Raw genomic sequence first — 12,353 nt, 5'->3', positions numbered from 1 at the left:
TTTTAGTTTTGGCCACCCCAAGATTTTAAGTGGCCCCATCTGGCCACCCCTATGAAAAATTTCTGGAGGCGCCCCTGAATAGTTAGGGGTGAAAGTGGGCCGGAACGGTGTTCTGGCATGACATTTGGGGCTGCAATGGCGTTCCGGCATACGGTGCTTTGATCCCGAAAATATGACGGCAACTATCAAAACCCCGTGTTTAAAAAAAAAAAAAAAAAAATATATATATATATATAATAATATAATAATAATAATATATAAAATATACAAAATAAATACATTATAATATTTATATATATATATATATATATATGTGTATATGTAATATAAAATAATAAAAAAATAAGAACAATCTACTAACATAAGATTTACATACACAAGTGTTAACAAGCCTAATAAAGAGCTTGTGTAGCGTTTCTAGGGGTGTAACGGTACACAAAAATCTCGGTTCGGTACGTACCTCGGTTTTGAGGTCACAGTTCGGTTCATTTTCGGTACAGTAAGAAAACAATGCAAAATATAAATGTGCTAGTTGTTTATTACACAATTTTGTGCTTTCAACAATAGGAACATTAGCCTATACAAAGCTAGAATTCTGCTCAAAAATAGAAAACACAATATTCTGATATGTAGATATTTTGAAAAACAAAATAAAAATGAATAACATTGGCTCAGACTTTTTCTTTAAACAAATATCTGATGTGCAAAATTGAACAGTTGCAACACTACACAGATTCAAGTTTCTCATATTTCCGGAGTTCCGGGTTCCGGAGATAGATGGAGTAGCTGCGCAGCACGTGCTCTCCGGTTAATTTACCCTTTCATTAACAACATCGCCCTCGACTCTGCTCATTCGAACTTAAGTCATTCGTTTATTTTGCTTGACATCGCTCTAAACGGCAAAATCAACTTTCCAATGTCTTCCAAAGGCAGTAAATCGAGCAGGAGAGAAGAAGCTAACCCTAGCTTAACATTTGACGCGATCTCGACGCTACTTGAACAACACCGCGAGGAAATCGCGGCTGAGTTCAAAAGCTCTTTCAACCAACTGGACTCAAAGCTCGACACGCTGAGACAGACTGTGGATGACCACGACCAACGTGTGTCCTCACTGGAACTCGCCGCGGACGACCTGAGCCAGCGAGTTAACGACCTTGAGGATAGGTGTGCCGCGCTGAGCATCGACAACGCCAAGTTGAAGGCAAAAGTAACTGACTTGGAGGGACGAAGCCGCCGGCAAAACATCCGTATCCTGGGGATCCCTGAGTCCATCGAGAGCGGCCGCCCCTCCGAGTTTTTTGCGGACCTGCTGCTGGAGGTTTTCGGCTCTGAGACGCTGCCTTCCAAGCCCGACATCGACAGAGCCCACCGAACTCTAGCGGCTAAACCGGCTCCCGGACAGCGACCGCGGCCGGTGATCGTCCGTCTCCACCGCTACCAGACCAAGGACCTGCTCATCAGGGAGTCGCGTCGGAGAGGGATGCTCAACTACCGCGGCCACAAGATCCGAGTGGTGGAGGATTACAGTCCCGATGTGGCCAACAAGCGCACGGAGTATCGAGACGTCATGGCGGAGTTGTACAAGCGGGGTCTGAAGCCCGCGCTGCTGTACCCAGCCCGACTACGGCTCACGCTGGCTGGGGGAGCCAGGAAATGGATCAGCTCAGTGGAGGAGGCACAGAAGTACATCGACGGCCTTCCCAAATTACGTGAGAATTCATAAACACCTTCTTCAACATGTCTGGATGAGAGCCACTTTATTACAGCACCGCGGCTGAGCCATGCAGAACACGCTTGGAGCGCGCTTACCGTAACTCTTCTTATTTTATAAAAAATATATATAACAATAATAAAATAATAAATAAATAATAATAATAATCCTGTATGTGTGTGGGTGCGTGCGCCATACATATATCCGTTTTTTTTCTTTTTACGTTTGCATTCGGAGTGACAGCTATCGTGGAGCCAGCTCATTTGAAACTTTAAGACTGTAGACATGTCAGTGTGCACTGATTTACACTCAGTTGTTCTTTTTTAAATTGGTTCCGTATTTAATTCAATTTAATTTAAATATAATCTGACAAGTCTTTCAGGACTGATTGACATTCCAATGTTGTCTAAAGGGATGTTTTATTTTTACTATTCCAATGTTCAATACCGGAGGATTAACTTTGTTGAGACAGGAAGATTTAAAGTTATGTTTGGGTTTAAGAGCTTGCTGCTCTTTTTTTTGGCAGCTTTCTTGGGAGGGATGGGGAGGTGGTCACTGCCACCAGCTGGGGAATCAAATGTACATACATATATCTATTTTTCTTTGACCTGCCATTTAGTTAATTTCACATTCTTCACTTTTTCTATTGCTTGTGGATAGTTGTGTGAACTTTGTCAGTTGGAATGTCAGGGGCCTGAACCACCCAGTGAAGAGGAGAAAGATTTTTTCACATTTAAAACAGCTCAAAGCAGATATTGCTTTTCTGCAAGAAACACACATTCGCAGCTCAGACAGCAGGCGTCTCCTGACGGGTTGGGGGGGAGGGGCATTCCACTTCTCCTTTCAGGCCAAGGCCAGAGGAGTTTCAATTTTAATCTCTCCAAATATCACCTTTGAGCCTCATAATGTGACTTCTGATAAATTTGGCCGGTACGTTATTGTGACTGGGAAATTATACAACACAATGGTGGTCCTCGTTAATGTTTATGCCCCCAATGTGGACGAACCAACCTTTTTTGAGCGCCTATTTTCATTACTTCCAGACTTAAATACACACTCTCTCGTCTTCGGAGGTGATTTGAACTGCTGGCTGGATCCACTCTTAGACCGGTCCTCCACCAACCCCGGCATGCTGAGTAAATCAGCCAATCTCATTCAGGCCTTCCTCATACAGTATGGTGTTTGTGATGTGTGGCGCTCTCTACATCCTCAGGAAAAGGAATATTCCTTTTTTTCACATGTCCACCATACATATTCACGCATAGACTATTTTTTACTTGACCATAGACTCCTGCCCCTTATCCGCTCCTGTGATTACCATAGTATTGTCATTTCAGACCACGCGCCTGTCTCCATGGCCATCTCCCTCCCAAATCTCCCCCGAAGGAGCAGACAGTGGCGCTTTAATTCCACTCTTCTGTCGGATGACAAATTTGTAGAGTTTATAAAAAATGAAATAACCTTTTTCTTATCCACTAACATATCCCCCGAGATCTCCAGTTTGATTGTATGGGATGCCCTTAAGGCCTACCTCAGGGGACAAATTATATCTTACACGGCTCAAATGAAAAGTAAAGCTAACAAAGAGCGTTCAGATCTAGCTCATCAAATTGGGGAAATTGACAAACAATATGCGCTAACTAAAAATCAAAATCTTTATAAAGAACGTTTACAGCTCCAAACTAAATTTGACCTACTTACCACCCATTCAGTAGAATATTTGCTCCTAAAAAATAAAGCCACATTTTATGCCCACGGAGACAAAGCCGACAAACTGCTTGCAAACCAGCTGAGGGGTTCCTCTGCGAAACAAGACATAATTAAAATTCATACACAAAATGGTGAAATCACCAGGGACCGTACTCAAATTAATGATGCTTTCAGGGACTTCTATTCAAATCTCTATTCCTCAGAATCTCCTCCCGATCCGAATGCCATATACAGCTTTCTAAACAGTCTCAATGTTCCCAAACTCCAACCAGACCATGGTAAGAGACTTGATGAGCCCATAACACAGGCTGAAATAGCTTCAGCTATCTCTTCAATGCAGTCAGGCAGCAGTCCAGGCCCCGATGGTTTCCCATCTGAGTTCTTTAAAAAGTTCTCTTTACTTTTGTCTCCACAACTTTGTTCTGTGCTCTGCGAATCATTTAGGCAAGGCTCCCTTCCTAAAACATTTTCTGAAGCCTGTATTACCCTAATCGCCAAAACAGGCAAAGATCACACACATTGCGCCTCCTATAGGCCCATTTCGCTTATTAACACTGATGCAAAAATTCTAGCTAAAGTTCTCGCTCGCAGACTAGAAAACATCCTTCCGACTATCATATCTGAGGACCAAACTGGTTTTATAAAGGGTAGGCACTCATTCTCCAATATACGTCGACTATTAAATATTATCTATTCTACTCCTGATGACACGCCTGAATGTATAGTCTCTATTGATGCTGAAAAGGCATTTGATCGCGTGGAGTGGGTCTACCTGTGGGCAGTGCTGGAGAAATTCGGTTTTGGGCCAAATTTCATAGCGTGGATTAAACTGCTATATTCTCATCCTACAGCCTCTATCCGAACCAACTCCCAGTTGTCTAATCCATTCAGACTGCAGCGTGGTACCCGCCAGGGGTGTCCTCTCAGCCCCATGCTATTTGACCTGGTTATTGAACCTCTCGCCATCGCCATCCGTAGCCGCGATGACATCACGGGTATATGGAGAGGCGGCATTGAACATAAGGTCTCGATGTATGCAGACGACCTTATGCTCCTTGTCTCAAACCCGATCACTTCTCTCCATTCGGCTCTATCACTACTTAATAACTTCAGTCAACTATCTGGGTATAAAATAAACTTTGAAAAAAGTGAACTGTTTCCAATTGGCAATATTATATCTGCTTCAGGCTTCACTAATTTTCCATTTAAAATTGAAACTCTCAAAGTTTCCTACTTAGGCATCACGATGACCCGGAAGCACAAAGACCTTTTTAAAGAGAACTTTTTAAATTTGGTAACTCAAATCAAACAAACACTTACACAATGGTCACCACTCTCTATGTCCCTCATTGGGCGAATAAATTCCATTAAAATGACCATTTTACCAAAATTCTTGTACTTATTTCAGGCATTACCAATTTTTATTCCCAAAACCTTTTTCGATCATCTGGATTCGATTATCTCTTCTTATATCTGGAAAGGAAAAAGGGCTCGTCTTAATAAAACTCACCTACAAAAGACGAGGGCTGCCGGTGGTCTCGCTTTGCCTAATTTCCGTTTTTATTATTGGGCGGCCAACCTGCGGTGTCTCACATTCTGGTCTCACTTTCATAATCGCCCAGATCCTCCTGACTGGGTGGCAATGGAGATGAGATCAGCGGACAATGTATCCCTGGCTGCACTGATTGGCTCCTCTCTTCCACTCTCAACCAGATCTTTAAAGAATCCAGTAGTCAAACACTCAGTGAGGATCTGGTCTCAGTTCCGAAAGTTTTTCGCTTTACATGACTTCTCACCATCAAGCCCAATATTACATAATCATTTTTTCAAACCTTCACTCAATGACCCCGCCTTCAAAGAGTGGAGTCAGAGGGGAATAGAACACTTTAAAGATTTATTTATTGGTAATAATTTGGCAACATTTCAACAATTACGCAACAAATTTGCACTTCCACAGTCAAATTTTTTCCGTTATCTACAAATTCGACATTTTATACTTTCTAACTTACCCACCACGCTAAGCTCTGACAAGACTATTGTTGACATAGTTCTTTCCACAAATCCAAACCAGAGGAGGTATGTCTCTGTTTTTTGTAGCATGATGTTGGCCCTGAAGACTGCATCTATGGATAGAGTCAGGGCAGAATGGGAGGAAGACCTTGGTACCCCCTTTTCTGAGGAAACATGGTTATCCATCTTAAAACGAGTCAACTCCTCATCTCTGTGTGCTCGTCATAATTTAATCCAATTCAAAGTGGTCCACAGAGCTCACATCTCCAAAACCAAACTGGCCACTTTTTATCCTGACATTAGCCCACTTTGTACCAAATGCAATATCTCAGACGGCTCACTCTTTCATATGTTTTGGACTTGTCCTAAACTTGGCAAATTCTGGACAGAGATTTTTCATTCCCTCTCACAGATTTTAACAGTGAGGGTGGAACCGAACCCCCTTATTGGCTTATTTGGAGTTACAGAGGACTCAAGACTATCTTCTGAACAGCGCCGCACTCTAGCGTTTGCCTCCCTCCTAGCTCGTAGGTCGGTCCTTCTAAGGTGGGTGGACCCCCTCCCTCCCACACATACCGAATGGCTGACGGCCTTAATGACATGCTTGAAAATTGAAAAGATCAGATATTCTCTCCATTATTCTAATGGTAGATTCTTACGTGCCTGGGGACCATTTTTAAACATTTGTCAGGCCTCTTAAGCCCTTGGCATTCCACAATCTGGCAACTCTTTTCTTTAGTGTATTGATATTTATTATCCAAAACTATTAGTAAAACTCAATGTTCAATGGTCACGAAGTTCACTGGCAGTGACGGGGATTAATTTAATGGTTTATTTTTGTTGGTTTTCTTTTTGTTTCTTGGGGGTTTTTTTGTTTGTTTTTGTTTTGTTTTCATTTTATTTTATTATTATGATTATTCTTTTATTTATTTGTGTGGGTGTTGGATGTCAGTCCCGCTTTTCATCACATTTTGTCTTTTCCTTTTTGAACTGGAAATCCATGCACAACTAGTGTGAAATTTTGGAAAATAAAGAGATTTTGATGGGAAGTTTCTCATATTTACTTCATGACCACAGCCTCGAAAAGTAAGGGTTACATTTAGGGCTGTCAAACGATTACAATTTTTAATCGAGTTAATCACAGCTTAAAAATGAATTAATCGCAATTCAAACCATCTCTAAAATATGCCATATTTTACTGTAAATTATTTTTGGAATGGAAAGATAAGACACAAGACGGATATATACATTCGACATACTCTACATAAGTACCGTATTTGTTGATTATAACAATAAATTCACAAGATGACATTAACATTCCTTCTGTTGAAGACATTTTCTTTTTCTCTGGAAAAACAAACACACAACAGAGCCTTAGAACAGTAACAAAAAAAGTATTATTTATAATGTGTGCAAAGTGTGTGTAGTGTACACATAAATGTGGCCCTCTTCTCTACTCATCTTCTAGCTCAGGGGTTTCCAAACGTTTTGCAAAGGGGGCCTGATTTGGTGTGGTCAAAATGTGGGGGGCCGACCTTGGCTGACGTCCTTTACGTAGAACAATATATTTAAGCAAATTTTAGCAAGCCATTCTGTGTGTTACATTTGCTTTATTATTATTTTTTTTATTAATAATTTCAACAATCTCGCGACTACCCTTTGTGGCGTTCTCTTTCGACTCTTGGGCTCTTGGAAATACTACTGCTGTAAAATTAAGCTAGCTTCAAGTTGGTTCAATTTCTCGCTACGTATCTTCCCTGTAATCTTGTCAGCGTGTCTTGTTTGATAATATCCCCTCAGATTGAACTCTTTAAAAACAGCGACTTTCTCTTTGCAAATTAGGCAGACACAGTTGTTGTGTATTTTAGGGGCAGTTTACATGACGACTCTGCGACACAAAGACGCAATGACTGAGTAGCGGAATCACCTCGCGTGCATATGGTGTCGACGAAGATGTAAGGTGAAGACGAAAAATTCTGAATCCTGCCTCCAAAGTGGAAGAATTCAATTGCAGGGGATTGAGGGGGGCTTGCTCCGCATGAATATCAAAAGCTCGTGCGGTGCGAGACCGCGCCAATAATGTCAACACTCGTACACGTCGCATTGGGCGTGCGCAGCGGTGCTACTAAACATTAAAAACAGCAAATATGGTGGAATGTCTGCTTTAATATACTGTTTTAATAATATTTTTAAATTAAATATGTTGATTGTTTCCATTTTTGTGCCTTTTTGAACAAAAGAAAAATGCCATTTCTTCAAGTGGGCGGATATATTTTTTTCCGGGCTGAGGAGCTTGTTGGGGTCAAAGTGCATCATTCACTGTCGCCTTGTAAATCTGCACTGCCCCCTAGGGCCTGGCATGAATACTACATCGTTTTCATACGGAATTTCGACATTGTTCGAATGGAGCGGGCCTATATCGATGAAAATTTGAAATTTTTCGTATTCTCGGAGAGTCACCATGTAAACGGTCCCTTAGTGTAGAAATAGTCCAATTCCACCTATCCTTGAAGCGTCGGCCGTCGCAGTCAACTTTCTTTTGTTGTTGTTGATTGTCGCCATTTTAGAAAATTGGGAGTAAAGGTTCACACAAGGTAATGTTGCTTAGAGTGCTGCTGTCTTTTAGTGGGTAAATGAGGAGCAGCATTTAGTGTGTCAGCTACTTCATATGCTGGTAGCAGTACTGCTGACCAATTTATTAAGTCTGTGTGCGGGCCAGACGTTATTGATTTTATGACAGAGGCTGGGGGCCGGATGAAATTTGACCCCGGGCCGGACTTTGGACATGTCTGCTCTAGCCAGTTGCTGAGGCAAACCAACTTATTTAGATTTTCAGAGAGTTGTTCCATCTATATATTTTTTTAATTTGAATTCCCCACCCAGTGGGCCAACCTGCTTTTCTTCCATGTTTACATTTAACCGTTACCCACGCTGCTCACCGCACTTCTGAGTGGTGCGACGGCCCTGGCCGTTTAGTTGTTATCTTTTTTGAGACTGTCAGTCAGCTGATCGTCGCATCCGCCAGCTGGCTGCCTCCCCTCCCAATGTGACGTAATCTGATTGACACCGGACGGGAAGACGACGTCGCCGCAGCTGATGGGCCAACCGAGAAAGGGTGCCAACTTCAAAAACTAACCGCTTTCAACACTCTGAGAGTTCGCATTTGACAGCATACGTGCCGCGTACATACCTCCTCTCCTCGCCAGCTGTTTGCTCGCAATTCATTCACCTGTGCATTTGATCGCTACTTTGTTACACTTCCGCTTTTTCGGTGAGGTCTTTTGTGTTCATACGTTATTGGATCATTTTTGTTCACCTCTGTAAATATGATCACCGCAGCAGTAGGCGTAAACAACAGTCTTTTTGTTATTTCTTTTTTACGATCAGGGTTTACTGAGCGAGTGGGGTTTAAGTGTAGTTTCATTTTGTTTGTTGTTTTGGCCTTGGCTTACGCTGAAGCTAGCTTCTTCCACATTTTGTATATTTTGTTCATTGCGAGTTCGACTTGTGTGAATATATTTGTGTCCACTTGCAAGTTGTGTGTGTGTGGCTCGATTTATGTTACGCCCTTAGCGAGCCGTCCGTGGGACGTAACAGTGGGATTATGGGATGAATGAGCGGGTCATTTCGCGCTTGCGTTAAATGCTTCAAATATTTTAACGTGATTAACTCAAAAAATTAATTACCGCCTGTTAACGCGCTAAATTTGACAGCACTAGATTACGTCAGAAAGTCATTCGGTACGCCTCCGTTCCGAACCGAGCACCCTGTACCGAAACGGTTCAATACAAATACATGTACCGTTACACTCCTAGTTTCCACCGATACTTATTATTCATTTATTTATTCTACGTAGTTCTTCCCAGTGTCTCTCTGTAGGACTGACAAGAGCAATCTGCAGCGACACCCCTCTTTTTCGGGAGCAACAAATAAAGGGAAAAAAAACAAGCTTGTTAAATGAAAGCATACGGCAGGAGAAAAAAAAGTCTTAAAACTTTTACCGCTGATAGTATTAGTATTAGTAATGTAGAATCGCAATTGATTCACTCAACCATAAGTTGATTTTTTTTTTTTTTACATTAACAAATGATATGATACTTGGGTCCCATTTTCTCCAGTAGGCCTATGCCAACACAAAAATCATCCTTAAAACAGAAAAAATGTACAATTTAAACAGTATGTTTGATGCAACAATAAGGCAAGGCATATTTCTTTGTATATAGCACCGTTTAACACAAGGTAATTCAAAGTACTTTACATCGCAAAGTTGACATTGAAAGTTGACACATGCAGGTGCTAAATTGTCTTGTATGTTCTAAAGTGAATAACTTCAATCAATATCACCTCTTTGTAAATGCGATGATTGATCGCCACAGAGATAGAACATAACATACCCAAAGTGATCTATCGATATATGTTGACCACATCCAAGCAGTGGAATAGCTTCTCTGTATGCTCTCTACAATCAAAGGACACACATGAATTGCTAATTTTATTTATGACAGAGTGCGAAAACGGTACGTACTATGGGCATGCCAATCATTCAAATCGATTAACAGACAGTGATAAATGTCAAATGTTTTGCAAAGCACGGAAAAAATGGTTCAACTAATGGCAAATCTGCAAAGGGACCCATGGCAATTCCCCATAAATTAGTAGCCAAAAGTATTGGCGTATATTGAGTATATTGATAATGGTCATTTTCTCCCAGAAAATGATTGCAATTACAAATGCTTTGGTAGTAATATCTTCATTTATTTTGCTTGCAATGAAAAAAAAAAAAACAAAAGAGAATGGAAAAAAATTAAATCATTAAACGCCAAAAATGGGCCGGACAAAAGTATTGGCACCAATTGAAAAGTCATGATGCTCATGATGATGTGATGCCTCTCTAATTTGAGTAATTAACAGCACCTGTTCCTTACCTGTGGAACATAACAGGCTGTGGTAATAACCAAATCACACATGCAGCCAGTTAAAATGGATTAAAGTTGACTCAGTCTCTATCCTGTGTCCTTATGTGTCCTTATGTGTACCACATTGAGCATGGAGAAAAGAAAGAAAACCAAAGAACTGTCTGAGGACTTGAGAAGCAAAATTGTGAGGAAGCATGGGCAATCTCAAGGCTGCAAGTCCATCTCCAAAGACTTGAACGTTCCTGTGTCTATCGTGTGCAATGTCATCAATAAGTGTAAAGCCCATGGCACTGTGGCTAACCTCCTTAGATGTGGACGGAAAAGAAAAGTTGCCGAGAGATTTCAACGAAAGATTGTTCGGATGGTGGATAAAGAACCTCGACTAACATCTAAACAAGTTCAAGCTGTCCTGCAGTCCGAGGGTACAACAGTGTCAACCCGTACTATCCGTCAGCATCTGATTCAAAGGGACTCGATGGTAGGATACCCAGGAAAGACCCCACTTCTGACCCAGAGACATTAACAAGCTAGGCTGGAGTTTGCCAAAACTTAGCTGAGAAAGCCAAAAACGTTCTTCTCTGGTCGGATGAGACAAAAGTACAGCTTTTTAGAAAAAAAGCATCAACAGAGAGTTTACAGGGGGGGGGGCTTCAAAGAAAAGAACAGAGGTTTCCTGATGTTTTGGGGTTGCTTTGCTGCCTCTGGCACTGGACTGCTTGACCGAGTACATGGCATTGTGAAGTCTGAAGACTACCAACAAATTTTGCAGCATAATGTAGGGCAAAGTGTGAGAAAGCTGGGCCTCCTTCAGAGGTCATGGGTCTTCCAGCTGGACAATGACCCAAAACACACTTCAAAAGCACTAGAAAATGGTTTGACAGAAAGCACTGGTGACTTCTGAAGTGGCCAGCAATGAGTCCAGACCTGAATCCCATAGAACACCCATGGGGAGATCTGAAAATGGCAGTTTGGAGAAGGCAACTTTCAAATCTCAGAGACCTGGAGCAGTTGGCCAAAGAAGAATGGTCTAAAATTCCAGCAGAGCATTGTAACAAACTCATTGATGGATACAGGAAGCAGTTGTTGGCAGTTATTTTTGTCTAAAGGTTGTGCTACCAAGTATTAGGCTGAGGATGCCAATACTTTTGTCTGGCCCATTTTTGGAGTTTTGTGTTAAATGATAATGATTTTTTTTTTTTTTCATTCTCTTTTGTGTTTTTCATTTGAAGCAAAATAAATGAAGATATTACTACCAAAGCATTTGTAATTGCAATCATTTTCTGGCAGAGAGCATCTTTGGTGGACAGACACTCCTTGGGAGAGAAGCAACAGTGCCAAACTTCTCTGACTGTTAGAGGTGGGTTTGTATCCTTTCCCAGCTTTATACAAATCAACAATCCCTAATCACAGGTCTTCAGACAGCTCTTTTGACCGAGCCATGATGCACATCAGACAATGCTTCTCATCAAGACGATTCTTACTAGGTGTATGTTTTATAGTGGGCAGGGCAGCTTTAAACCACTCATCAGTGATTGGGCACACACCTGACTTAAATTGTCTGGTAAAAATTGGTTTCAATTACTCTCTAAGTCTTCTTAGGCAAAAGGTTCACTTACTTATTTTCCCCCCTTCTGTCACTGTTTGCACGCTGTCCTCGCTAAAATATTAAAACCTATAAATGTTTGGGTGGTTTTGGTTAAAGCAGACACTCTTTTTACATCTGTGTGATTTTGACAAAGATCAGGTAACATTTGATGGTGATTTTATGCAGAAATGTGAGAATTTCCAAAAGGTTCAAATGCTTCTTCATGCCAATGTACATACAAGGCTATTTCCAGGTAAAGACGTGGGCAGATATACTATATGACGGTACTATTTTAGCACTCAAATGAGAGTATCCCACTTTGCCCCCCCTTCCTTGTAATGTCAGTAATACCCATTTTTCCATGCACCTTTGTGTCCAGTGTTGGGCACGTTACTTTAAAAAAGTAATTAGTTATAGTTAC

Source organism: Corythoichthys intestinalis, chromosome 17 (assembly GCF_030265065.1).
Source record: "Corythoichthys intestinalis isolate RoL2023-P3 chromosome 17, ASM3026506v1, whole genome shotgun sequence".
NCBI lineage: Eukaryota > Metazoa > Chordata > Actinopteri > Syngnathiformes > Syngnathidae > Corythoichthys > Corythoichthys intestinalis.
This window is presented reverse-complemented; position numbering follows the sequence as displayed.